This window comes from Colletes latitarsis, chromosome 11, assembly GCF_051014445.1.
Source record: "Colletes latitarsis isolate SP2378_abdomen chromosome 11, iyColLati1, whole genome shotgun sequence".
Taxonomy (NCBI): Eukaryota; Metazoa; Arthropoda; class Insecta; order Hymenoptera; family Colletidae; genus Colletes; species Colletes latitarsis.
Window position 1 is genome coordinate 18,651,361 of NC_135144.1, and position 12,430 is coordinate 18,663,790.

A 12,430-nucleotide genomic window follows, 5' to 3' on the forward strand; every position below is an offset into this window, starting at 1 on the left:
AAGATCGAAGCGTTCATTGACAATTAACGCTGAATCTATTTTTCTAATATTTTTTTTCTAGTTAGCTTCCGTTGTCAATAGGAAATATATAGTAAAGATGAAAGGAGAGAATCTTGAGTTTCCACTGTCTTGGAACGGTCTTGCAACGCGTATTAAAAGTAGTTAACAGTTCCGTTTTGGAGATATCGTGATTTAAACGAAGTGGTAATTTTTAAAATTTCATTCTCCGTTTTACGAAAGCCTATTATCGCGTATTAAAAGTACTGAAAACTTTAGACGCGTGCTATATGTAAAGTACTAAAAGTATTATTTCTACCGTACAAATATGTATTGATTAATATTTACAAAACCTATAACAGACGAAAGATATAAATATGAGAGGGAGAATATAAATAGAACTAGTAAATTATATGAATCGGGGCTCGCTGTATTTTCGCGTAGGGAGTAAATGAATTCCCCGCCGCTATTCCGGCCAGGCAAGCCACTAAGAAGAGGAAACTGTGCCCCTTTACGGCACTTTCATGAAGTGAATATTTAACTTTACGTCTTGCGGGTTAAAAATGCTGACCCGCCGGCAGAGGTTTAAAAAGTTGGCGAAGCACTGAGATAAAAGATAACGGCTGATAAAACTTGCTCAAAGTTCCGCGCCAGACTCCGCGGCGCTCGCGTTAGGCACGTCGGGATTACTACGCTTTAACAATTAAAAAAGTTTTTATTCCTTTTTGATAAGCACTTATCAAATTTTTCCCTCGAACCTGCCGCTCTTTCGTCGGGTTCGAGTTTTTCCTTTCCAGCCGGCGAATATATTTTTTTACGAAACCATTTCTCCTCGTTGAACGATACGATTGCATCGTCTCTAACATTACGACGACTTAACTTCGCTTTACAAATATCTTCGACGACATTTTCGAGCTTCCTTCGAAACTTTCGATTAAAAATCAGCGAATTTTCCACGAAGATAGAAGGGAAAATGTTGTGGTAAAAGTATATTTCATTTACAGGGCGATGTAATGTAACTATTTCGGAGTTTAATCGCTTTTCTTCGATAATATGATGTTATTTGGATTTAGATAGTATTGTGATATTTTTGAAATATTTATACGCAAAGTAGTTCATCTAAAAAACGAATCTGTCGAAGATTTTTATAACGTTTATATCTCGATGTCGTGTTATTAAAAATAACAGAATTTATGTTAACAATTTTCACAGTTATTTGCATGAAAATGTAAAGACGCCAACTGACTTACGTATTCTATAGATTCGTGGTGTTGCCTTTGAAATATTTATACGCAAAGTAGTTTATCTAAAAAACGAATCTGTCGAAGATTTTTATAATGTTCATATATTTTATAATCCTGTTACAAGGAAATAAAATAGAAAAAATAAATCCCAAACGTTTGTTTTAGGAAGTAGGCCCCGGAGGGATTCGAACCCTCGATCTCCTGTTTACTAGACAGGCGCTTTAACCAACTAAGCCACGGCGCCGTTGAGATACAATATGATATTATTTTATATAATATTAGATTCAGAGAACTTGTCAATTTGACGGATTCTAAATTCCATACTTACAAATACAGAATTCATAAATATTATTTGCTAACAATTTCTGTTGTATTCTATCGACGTAACGATAGAGATATGTATAATTTTAATAAAAATAAAAACCCGTCGATCAACATTGCAACTCGTTTACTATAATTTCTGATTTCGATCAAACGATGTTGATTAACGATTAACTAACATTTTAGATTGTTAAATCAAAACGTATAACTTTAGTAAAAAGGAAAACCCGTAAATCAACATTGCAAGTAGTTTATCATAATTTCTGATTTCGATCAAACGATATTGATTAACGATTGATTAACATTTTAGATTGTTAAATCAAAACGTATAACTTTAGTAAAAAGGAAAACCCGTAAATAAACATTGCAACTCGTTTACCATAATTTAACGATATTGATCAACGATTAATTAACATTTTAGATTGTTAAATCAGAACATATAACTTTAGTAAAAAGGAAACCCCGTAAATCAACATTGCAACTCGTTTACCATAATTTCTGATTTCGATCAAATGATATTGATTAACGATTAATTAACATTTTAGATTGTTAAATCAAAACGTATAACTTTAGTAAAAAGGAAAACCCGTAAATCAACATTGCAACTCGTTTACTATAATTTCTGATTTCGATCAAACGATGTTGATTAACGATTAATTAACATTTTAGATTGTTAAATCAAAACGTATAACTTTAGTAAAAAGGAAAACCCGTAAATCTACATTGCAACTCGTTTACTATAATTTCTGATTTCGATCAAACGATGTTGATTAACGATTAATTAAAATTTTAGATTGTTAAATCAAAACGTATAACTTTAGTAAAAAGGAAAACCCGTAAATAAACATTGCAACTCGTTTACCATAATTTAACGATATTGATCAACGATTAATTAACATTTTAGATTGTTAAATCAAAACGTATAACTTTAGTAAAAAGGAAAACCCGTAAATCAACATTGCAACTCGTTTACTATAATTTCTGATTTCGATCAAACGATGTTGATTAACGATTAACTAACATTTTAGATTGTTAAATCAAAACGTATAACTTTAGTAAAAAAGAAAACCCGTAAATAAACATTGCAACTCGTTTACCATAATTTAACGATATTGATCAACGATTAATTAACATTTTAGATTGTTAAATCAAAACGTATAACTTTAGTAAAAAGGAAACCTTGTAAATAAACATTGCAACTCGTTTACCATAATTTCTGATTTCGATCAAACGATGTTGATTAACGATTAATTAACATTTTAGATTGTTAAATCAAAACGTATAACTTTAGTAAAAAGGAAAACCCGTAAATCAACATTGCAACTCGTTTACCATAATTTCTGATTTCGATCAAACGATGTTGATTAACGATTAATTAACATTTTAGATTGTTAAATCAAAACGTATAACTTTAGTAAAAAGGAAAACCCGTAAATTAACATTGCAACTCGTTTACCATAATTTAACGATATTGATCAACGATTAATTAACATTTTAGATTGTTAAATCAAAACGTATATCTTTAGTAAAAAGGAAAACCCGTAAATCAACATTGCAACTAGTTTATCATAATTTCTGATTTCGATCAAACGATATTGATTAACTATTAATTAACGTTTGAAATTGTTAAATCTAAATCCACGTCATTATCAAATCGTTTACAATTCACAATAAGATAATGTATATATGCGTAACCAGATTGTACATCGTGTTTCCGAAATACGATTTAGTTCTTTGTGAATGCCTAAAGCGGCCGTAATCAGTATTCCGTCTATCGCGAGATTCCCCGTAATTTCGCCGCGAAAATAGATTAAAGACGTGGCCCGGGGCAAAGAAGTATTTCCGTTTCGACGAGTTACCTCGCGCGTCCCGTTAACCGTAATAATCCGTGAAATTAGATTGCTCGTCGTTCGATAATTTCTCATTAATTCGATCGTTAATATTGAAAATGTTACCGAGGAATCTGGAGCGAGCTTTTCTGATCCAATCGGACCCGTTGACTTGATCGATGCATTTTAAATCGTTCCTTTCGCGGATTGCTATTTGACATAAAAAAAATATACAGTGTTCGACCACCTCTGACAAAAATTTTAATGAGAGATTCTAGAGGCCAAAATAAGACGAAAATCAAGAATACGAATTTTTTGATTGATGTTTTGTTAGAAAGTTATTAATGTGTAGACCTTCCAATGTATTTTTTCGCCCATTTTTCTGGGGCTCTAAAGCTCCATTAATACGCATTGTTTGCATTTTGAGACACTAGAATACTATAATTCGTCCAAAAAGTATGATTTTTTAAACATATGCATGAAATTTCGGGGGTATGTTTATCGACTAAAAACGATTGTAACTCTCACTGACCCTGTATTTACATGTATGTTCAGTAAGAATTAGAGCAAGAATAGAGTTGGGTCCTCGGTTAAAAATTCTCTCAGAGAGGTAAGAAGTATTCGACTTTTCGACAGGAGCGGTAAAATGGCCAAAATGGAGGCGGAAAGCACGGTCCAAGAGAGGGTAAATACAGAGTTACGTATGTACAGTCTTGTTCCCATGTGCACGAAGAGAAGAGAGGCACGCTAAGAGAATCGAGGAAGATAGTGTGAAGATAGATGTATGGATAAAGAGCGGACGAGGGAGGCGAGAAGACAGAGAAAGAGAGTATCGGGTGCTCCTCGTAAATTCTCACGAATAGCTTCAAGTAAAATATAGAGGTGGCTACGTTCCGCATATGTCATTCCTGCTCTTTCTCGCTCACTTTACGAATACTCGCGAACGATCACGTAGAGACGGATAGACGCGCGAATGTGTTTTAATCCAGTGCTTCTCAAATTCCTGTTACGCCAACTAAAGTCGCTCGATAGTTTCGATCGGTGACGATCGGAAATTAGTTTTTTGACGAGGCGACATTTCAGTCGTTTGTAAAACGAGTTCTCTGCAGGGCGATTCTATCGTATTGATAAGGGGACCTTACAGTAATGGAAATCGCTTTCGAAACGGTAGCAGGCACAAGTCATAGTACATACCTACTATAAAAAAAACCCTAAAGTTTATTTTATTACTGTGCTTTTGTTTTCTATATTAAAAATTTATGTTTTTTGTTTCAGGAAATAATATTGGTGTCATATAGGATTAACATTAAAAGCAAAAATAAAATCTGTAATCTGTAATCTTCTTAACCGAATATATTCGTACGCGGCATGCACATAGGATATGATTTGTTTCATAGAAATATGCAGTCCCATAGAAACAAGCGCAATTGCACTTTTCAGATGCATCGTTGCACTTCAACGAAAAACTGAAGTCACAGGAATTTGACGATTTTTTCTAGTAATATTCCCATTTATCTTCAGTTGGATAAGAGACACATACACATAGAGGAAGTCAAAATGAGACGAATATCAAGAATACTAATTTGTTGATGGAGGCTTCGTTAAAAAGTTATTAACGTTTAAAGTTCCGACGGTACTGAATTTTTTTCTAGAAAGGGAGTAGGATTTCGGGGATATGACTCTTCACCAAAAATGATTGTAATTGCCCACTGTAACTAAATATAATTTTTTTAGAACGATTTGAAATTTTTTAATTTTGTTGAAAAATTTCACACCTTCTCGAATTTTTTTCTCGAAAGTAGGTAGGATTTCGAGGGTATGTCTAATGACCAAAAATGATTATAATTGCCCATTGTAACTAAATACAATTTTTTTAGTATGATTTGAAATTTTTTAATTTCGTCTAAAAATTTCAGTACCTACTCGAATTTTTTTCTCGAAAGTGGGTAGGATTTCGGGGGTATGTATAATGACCAAAAATGATTGTATTTACCCACTGCAATTAAGTATAATTTTTTTAGTATGATTTGAAATTTTTTAATTTCGTCTAAAAATTTCATACCTTCTCGAATTTTGTTCTCGAAAGAGTCTAGAATTTCGTCTTATTTTGGTCTCTAGAATCCACCATTAAAATTTTCCCCAGGGATGGCCGAACACCCTGTATATACAAAGGATATAGGCCATGAAATTTTTACAATAAAAATTGCAGGTATCAAAGTCGGTCTGGGTTTAGATTTGTCCCTTTGCGGGTGTTGGTACTTTAAAAATATAGATTTTACTCGAGGATTCAAGGAAATGGAGCCCCGATCGGAAGTCGGGAAAGTTTGAGAGACGCTGCCCTAACTTGCATAAACGGCGGTGCCGTTTGGAGCGTCGCTTCGCGTGGGTGGCGAACGAAAGAAAGAGAAAAGGCGAAAGAGCGAAGAGCAAATCGTGGGGACATTTCACACGCGAGAGAGCACATGCTCGAGCCAGCAACTAGGAAAGTACATTGGAAAGGACAGAACAAGATGCGTGCCCGATGAAAGTACGTATTTCGGTGTTGGTGATACGATTCTACCAGCGCGAACTGGTTTCTCTACACTATTCCTTTTTTTCCTTTCCTTTATTCGCGAAATTTGACATCTTCGATTTGGACATTTTCATCCGGCAATTGTCTCGTTTCCCTCGGTACGCGTAATTGTCGGATGAGAATTTATTACTTAGCCGCGTTGCTCTTCCGACATTTCAAGATGGAGGTCAGCAATTTTGATATTTTGTTCAATTATTCATTCAACTGCTTGATCGATAAACAGACAGGCATTCATTTGTGTCCCCAATTTAAGGTTAGATTACCTTAATTTAACTTATCCAATCGATCACTGTATTCGTAGAAAAACTTTATTAAATTTTGTTAATCGCAATTTAACTAATTGCGATCGGAACAGTAAAACTAAAGATGGCTGACTAGCAAAGTCACGCACGCGTGACAGTGGCCGTTGAAGCGACAATGAAGGATACACCGCAGCACGGCGAACATTTTATTTTCTTTTTACAATTCGTCATGTAATAAATTCTACAAATTAGTGTAAAAACTATCGAAAGCATTTTCAACTTTTAATATTGCAATTTCATGTATAAAAATGTACTGACTTTTTAATTGGTACAATTGTCACATAATAAATTCCACAAATGTCAATGAAAGATACAGTACAGTTTTATTTTCTTTTTGCAATACGCAAAAGTAAAGTTTTGTTATACTTGGAACGATTACGTTGGAACGTTGAGGTGGAAGTTAAATCGTTTCGTAATTATTTTCGGATGTGAATCGTACGGACAGTTCACGAAATAGAATGTTTGATGGAACTTCTCACTTTGTTAAAAAAACCGCGTGTCAGAAAGCCTATAAATAAGTCAGTTTTTGGCACGGAAACGTGAAAAGATCCGTCGACTCCGACATAATACGTTAGATTATTAAACATCAAAGAACTTTAGCATTTCTTGATAAGATGATAGGAAAAAGTACTAAATTGTGAATGGTGGAAGCAATGGAAAACAAATCAGAAGACGACTTTTGTAAAAAGATTGAAATATCTCCCAAAGATATGACAAGCTATATCGATACTATGCAAAGCTTCTTAACGAAGCATTTATGGATATTTTCTCATATAACATTTTAGTCTTAGTTTCGCGTGTAGAACACACTGCTGAGATCTGTACGGAAAAATGCGGAACACCGTTTATAGCAACTCGTATAAACGATATTCGTTACTTCGAAAAATGCCATTTTGCTTCGTTTTTGTCTACGGCGCTGTGCAGCGGTTATCAGTTCCCGGAAACGAAATAATTTTTCCCTTAGAGGTTCGAGGCAAATAACGCGAAATATCGTTCTTGGAGGGAAGGCCGACGCGGGGTGACGGGGGGTGGGGTGGGGGGCACAAAAACGGGGGAAGAGAGCGACCATAGTAAGCTCGAAAAGCTCGAAAAGCTCGAAAAGCCCGAAAGAGAGTGTCACGTTTCCATGGAAACCTGGTGGGGCAACTCCGCCTCTGGACTTGCCGGTTCGATATCCTCTCGTCGGCTCCCTCGCTCCAACGTCAACGTGCTCTACATTTTTCCAAGCCTGGGCTCGCGAAGCATTTTGCCCGGTTGGTTCAGCAGAAGAAGAGAGACCGAAGAGGGAGGGAGGAGAAGAGAGCGAGAGAGGGGTGGAGGGGGAGGGGGGAACGAGGAACTTCCGATGGCAGAGCGGCGATCTGAAAAAACCTCTTTTTTCCAACGAGATGCTTCGATACTTTCGAGTCGTTCGAGGACCCTCGCCCATCGTACTTTCGTACTCATAACCCAATTTCCATTCCGCGCACTGCTACTTTCGGTTATATTAGTCGAAGGTAGCAAAAGCATGGAGCGGTTTTCGAGTACATTTAATGGAAGATAGTTATTTGGCCATCGAAACCGTAAAACGTTCTAATCCCGATAAAGCCAACACGTCTCCTCATCGCTAAATCCGTCGAATTCGTCAACTTCAAATTCCACGCATACGATTCGAACGTTTACTTTCAAAATGGTGTCCATTTTCAGATGAAACCGCGAGAACGAGAAATTTACGTATAGTTTAGTGTAATCTAATATATGTAATAGTGTGATAATGTAATCTAGTATGTCTCATTACGAAACATATATTGACAACATTGGGTGTACTCAGTGGGTGTACCATGCCTCTTGAATCGCATAATTACGATGACTTACTTATTAACACTGATCTTCAAACATTGGACAATAGAAGAAAAATTACAGATATCTTTGTAAGTAAGCTAATCGAAGGTCATATTTCGTGTTCAACGATTATTCAATTATTTCTTTTGTATGTACCATCTAGATATTTAAGAAATCACAATGATTAGTCATGTAAATTTTGTACACATTACAACTGATTTAATTGAAGAATCATTAGAAAGTCTAAAATTATCCTTGCAACGTATTGTAAATTAATTTGTTTTGTTAAAATTTACAAGCGATAATGTTTAAATGCGAAAGGGTTTATTCTCGTTAATAAATGAACAATAATAACAATATATATACGATAAATAGGAATCACTTGTTATCGATTATCAATATTCGACTGTTATTTTTGAGATCGAAGTTCAACGGTAAGCTTATTTCGATAAGTACAGCTGCCGACTGGCGCCATTAAACGTCTCTAACCAATCGGAAACAGCTTTCGAAACAAATATCATTAACATTCGTTTAAATAATATTTCATGTATAATGTCTTCGAACGTACATAAAACTAAAACAATTATCTTTCAAAGTATCCATTTTGTTTCGGTTCGATATCGTTCTTATTGACAAAAAAAATCTACTAACAAACTGCACGCGAGAATATCGTTTTGCTACTGGTGGTTCTGGCAGAAAAAGAAGAACCCAGTGGTACGTTTTTTTTTTCTCTTTTAAGAGAAGACAGAAAATCATCTCAGCTCTCGACGGGGTCGGATAGAATTTAGGTTAATTCTGCAGTAGCTCTGGGGCAGGTGAGCTCCCTTCTAAGATTCTCAGTCACCGAATTTCGCGCGAGTAACTTTCAAGCGGCGCGCGCATAAACGTGGTAAAAGCTAACCTTACCGATATCACGGCTGGACGTGACTGCGACGGCGGTCCGAGGTCGAGGAACGTAGGTTTAATTTCGTTGAGTGCATCCAACGGATGATCCGACGGGTCGACGCTACCCTCTGAATATTAGTCTATTCAGGAACATGTGCATGTAAGTCGTTATGCGCGAGCGCAGTAGCGATGGGCATTCAATGCATCCTCGTGTTCGTTTTCAAGTAAATCCGTCGTCTTAACGTTTTGAATGCTGTTCAGTGTTCATTGTCCAAGACAATAGTTGGCAAAATACAAGATAAAAAGGTTCGAGGGACCGGCAGCGAGACTTTGAGACAGGTACTATGTTATTATTTAAATAACGAGGTTACGTTCGAGTCAAATATATATTACAGTAGGATCTCGGTGATCCGAGGTAGTATGAATCGTGACTATCTCGTATAATTTGAAAGGATCGATTGGAGATCGTAAATCGTGTAATAAAATTGCGACAAACTTTTTGATAATGTAACATTGGAATATTTAAGTTTACTTATATAATTGTTTAATCGAGTGAAGGTGCATTGAAGGCAAAATGAATGTTTAATTGCATATGTTCTTTTCTAGGCTGTTACGTTTGGTAGATGGCGCACGAAGGATCTGTTTCTACCGTGAAGTTCGCAGCATCTCGGATAATACGGAATTTCGGATAATCGAGACTCTGCGTCATCTAATTCTACCATCAAGATCACAGGTAGGTGCAAGCACACTTTTATTTTTTCTTTCAAAGCTTTTGGCCTTATGATTTAGATTCTCTTTTAATTTTTTACATTATTATATATATTATGTTTTGTAGCATTTTAATTTTATTCAAGTCAAAATTTTAACAATTTTCGTTAATACAGATGCATTAAGAGATTTATTAAAATCAACAACTATTTATGTGTATTAACCAAAAAAATAGAAAAGAACAATTAAGAAAACATGACTTTAGAGATTAAGAAAAATATAGTGTTGAAGATCCCAAAGATACAAATGCAATTAATACAAAACTACTATTACATTTCTAATTTGAAATAAATTTTTATTCATACTTTGATAATATCTAAGAATTTTGTATTATTATCATTAATAATCATCAAGGAAGACCTAAATTGTAAAGTAGAAAGCTTTGAAAGCTAATATCTTCTAATGGTAATTTCAAAGTAAAAAGCATTTAAAGATGTTTAGAAAGTTTTAGAAATTAGAAAGTTTTTATTAAAATTAATTCATGTTTCTAACATACTACTTGTCTAGATTCATTGAAAATATTTATATTATTGAATGATTGCTAAACAAATTCTAATCCCAGTTCGACGAATTAGATTTGAATTTCTGTAGAAACTTGCTTTGCAACTTTATGGAGGTTGCTGCAGCATTGTAATCACCAAATGTATTTTTCTAGCATACTACTTGTTTAGATTCATTGAAAATATTCATATTATTGAATGATTGCTAAACAAATTCTAATCCCAGTTCGACGAATTAGATTTGAATTTCTGTTGAGACTTGCTTTGCAACTTTATGGAAGTTGCTGCAGCATTGTAATCACTAAATGTATTTCTTCTTGTCCGGTACTCTGCGAGTGGATCGAGTATTTTCTTTTGGGCATGTTAAAAGAAAGAAGAAATATAAGGTTTCTTCGATAGTAATTCCGTACAGAGTTACGATTCTAGGTATTTAAAACTGCGGAACTTTAGTTCAGTAAAACGTTTTAAAAAGCGTAGTCTTGAAAAATTGCTACGAAATCGTTAAAAGATCTAAAACTTCACGATCAATTTCATGCTCGTGTTTTATTCTCGGTACGAGAAAACTGAAATCGGATTTCTAATTTTTAAAATTCTTCGTTTAAGGGACGCGTATGAACAAGTTAGATTTGACAGAAATAATAATTAAAAAAAACTGTTTATTCGAGAAAAAATAAATTTAATTTTAGTAGTACTGTAACCTTTATTGAAATAATTACTTAAAATTTTAATGGGAGATTCTAGAGGCCAAAATAAGACGAAAATCAAGAATATCAATTTGTTGATGGAGGCTTCGTTAAAAAGTTATTAACGTTTGAAGTTCCGACTTGTTCTGAATTTTTTTCTCAAAAATGTGCACGATTTCGGGGGTATGTCTATTCACCAAAAATGATTGCACTTGACCCCCACAACCGAAAATAATTTTTCCAAAACGATTTGAAATTTTTTAATTTTGTCGAAAAATTTCACACCTTCGCGAATTTTTTTCTCGAAAGTGCGTAGGATTTCGGGGGTATATGTAATGAACAAAAATGATCGTAATTGACCCCCACAACCGAAAATAATTTTTCCAAAACGATTTAAAATTTTTTTTTTCCGTCGAAAAATTTCACACTTTCTCGATTTTTTTTCTCGAAAGTGCGTAAGATTTCGAGGGTATGTGTAATGACCAAAAATGATTGTAATTGACCCCCACAACCGAAAATAATTTTTCCAGAACGATTTGAAATTTTTTAATTTAATTGTTAATAACTTTTTAACGAAGCCTCAGTCAACAAATTGGTATTCTTGATTTCCGTCTTATTTTGGCCTCTAGAATCCCACATTAAAATTTTTCCCATGGTTGGCCGTACACCCTGTATAAAGTGAATTTTTCAAATTTTATTTCATAAAATATTTAATAAACGAAGCTTGCAGAGCCTATTACCAAGGTGGAATTCAACTGTAATTTTCTTCAATTCAGTAATTTTCCTATACTTTAAGATTTTCTATATACATTGCAAAGTTTTTTAGAAACTTGACGCCATAAATAAACAAAAATCCACTATCTTTGAAGTCAAATTTATAAATTCGATAAAGTAATTTTTAGAGATACGTCACAAAGATTTTTAGAAACCTGACGCCATAAATAATCAAAGATTGACTTTCTCCAAAATAAAATTTTTTAAATTGAATAAAATAATTCATAGATACACGTTATTTTTCTTTATTGTGGACTTAAAATTGTTGTCATCGTCCACGTGGATAGCTTGTAACATAAAGATTTAGCTGTAGTTTTTTCTGTTAGTGTTGAATTCGTTTCGTGGATCATTTGAATGATCCAAATCACCTTGTTCCCATCGCTAGGTCGCGATGGTGGTACGTTTGGTCCACGGCGTGGGTGTATAACACATGGAGAGAGGCCACGTAGCAGTGATTCACCTAGGTACAATAAAAATATGTCTCGCTCTCTAGCTCCGGCCAGAATCAACCCCTGTCGACTCCAGAGGGTCGAAGTGGCGGCTTAAACCACCCCCGTACACGCCCGACGCCCAAAGGGTAGGTTGGACTTGGGTCCGACCAACCCGTGGCCGCCATTATTGACCATCGGTCTTGATTAGCACGATACTATTCTAGCTCCCTCCTTCCGTAACCATCGGCATCCTCCAAATGTCGCCAAGCTCGCCTTTCTCGTTGCGTCTTTCCCACAGTCATT

General features: G+C 34.9%; 1 non-coding gene across 1 annotated transcript; it reads right to left on the reverse strand.

Annotated features, from left to right (window-relative positions):
• Positions 1–1,411: 1,411 nt before the first annotated feature.
• On the reverse strand, positions 1,412–1,485 carry Trnat-agu (transfer RNA threonine (anticodon AGU)). The gene has a single exon. It is a non-coding gene; the product is annotated as a tRNA-Thr (tRNA).
• Between the last annotated feature and the right edge of the window lie 10,945 nt (positions 1,486–12,430).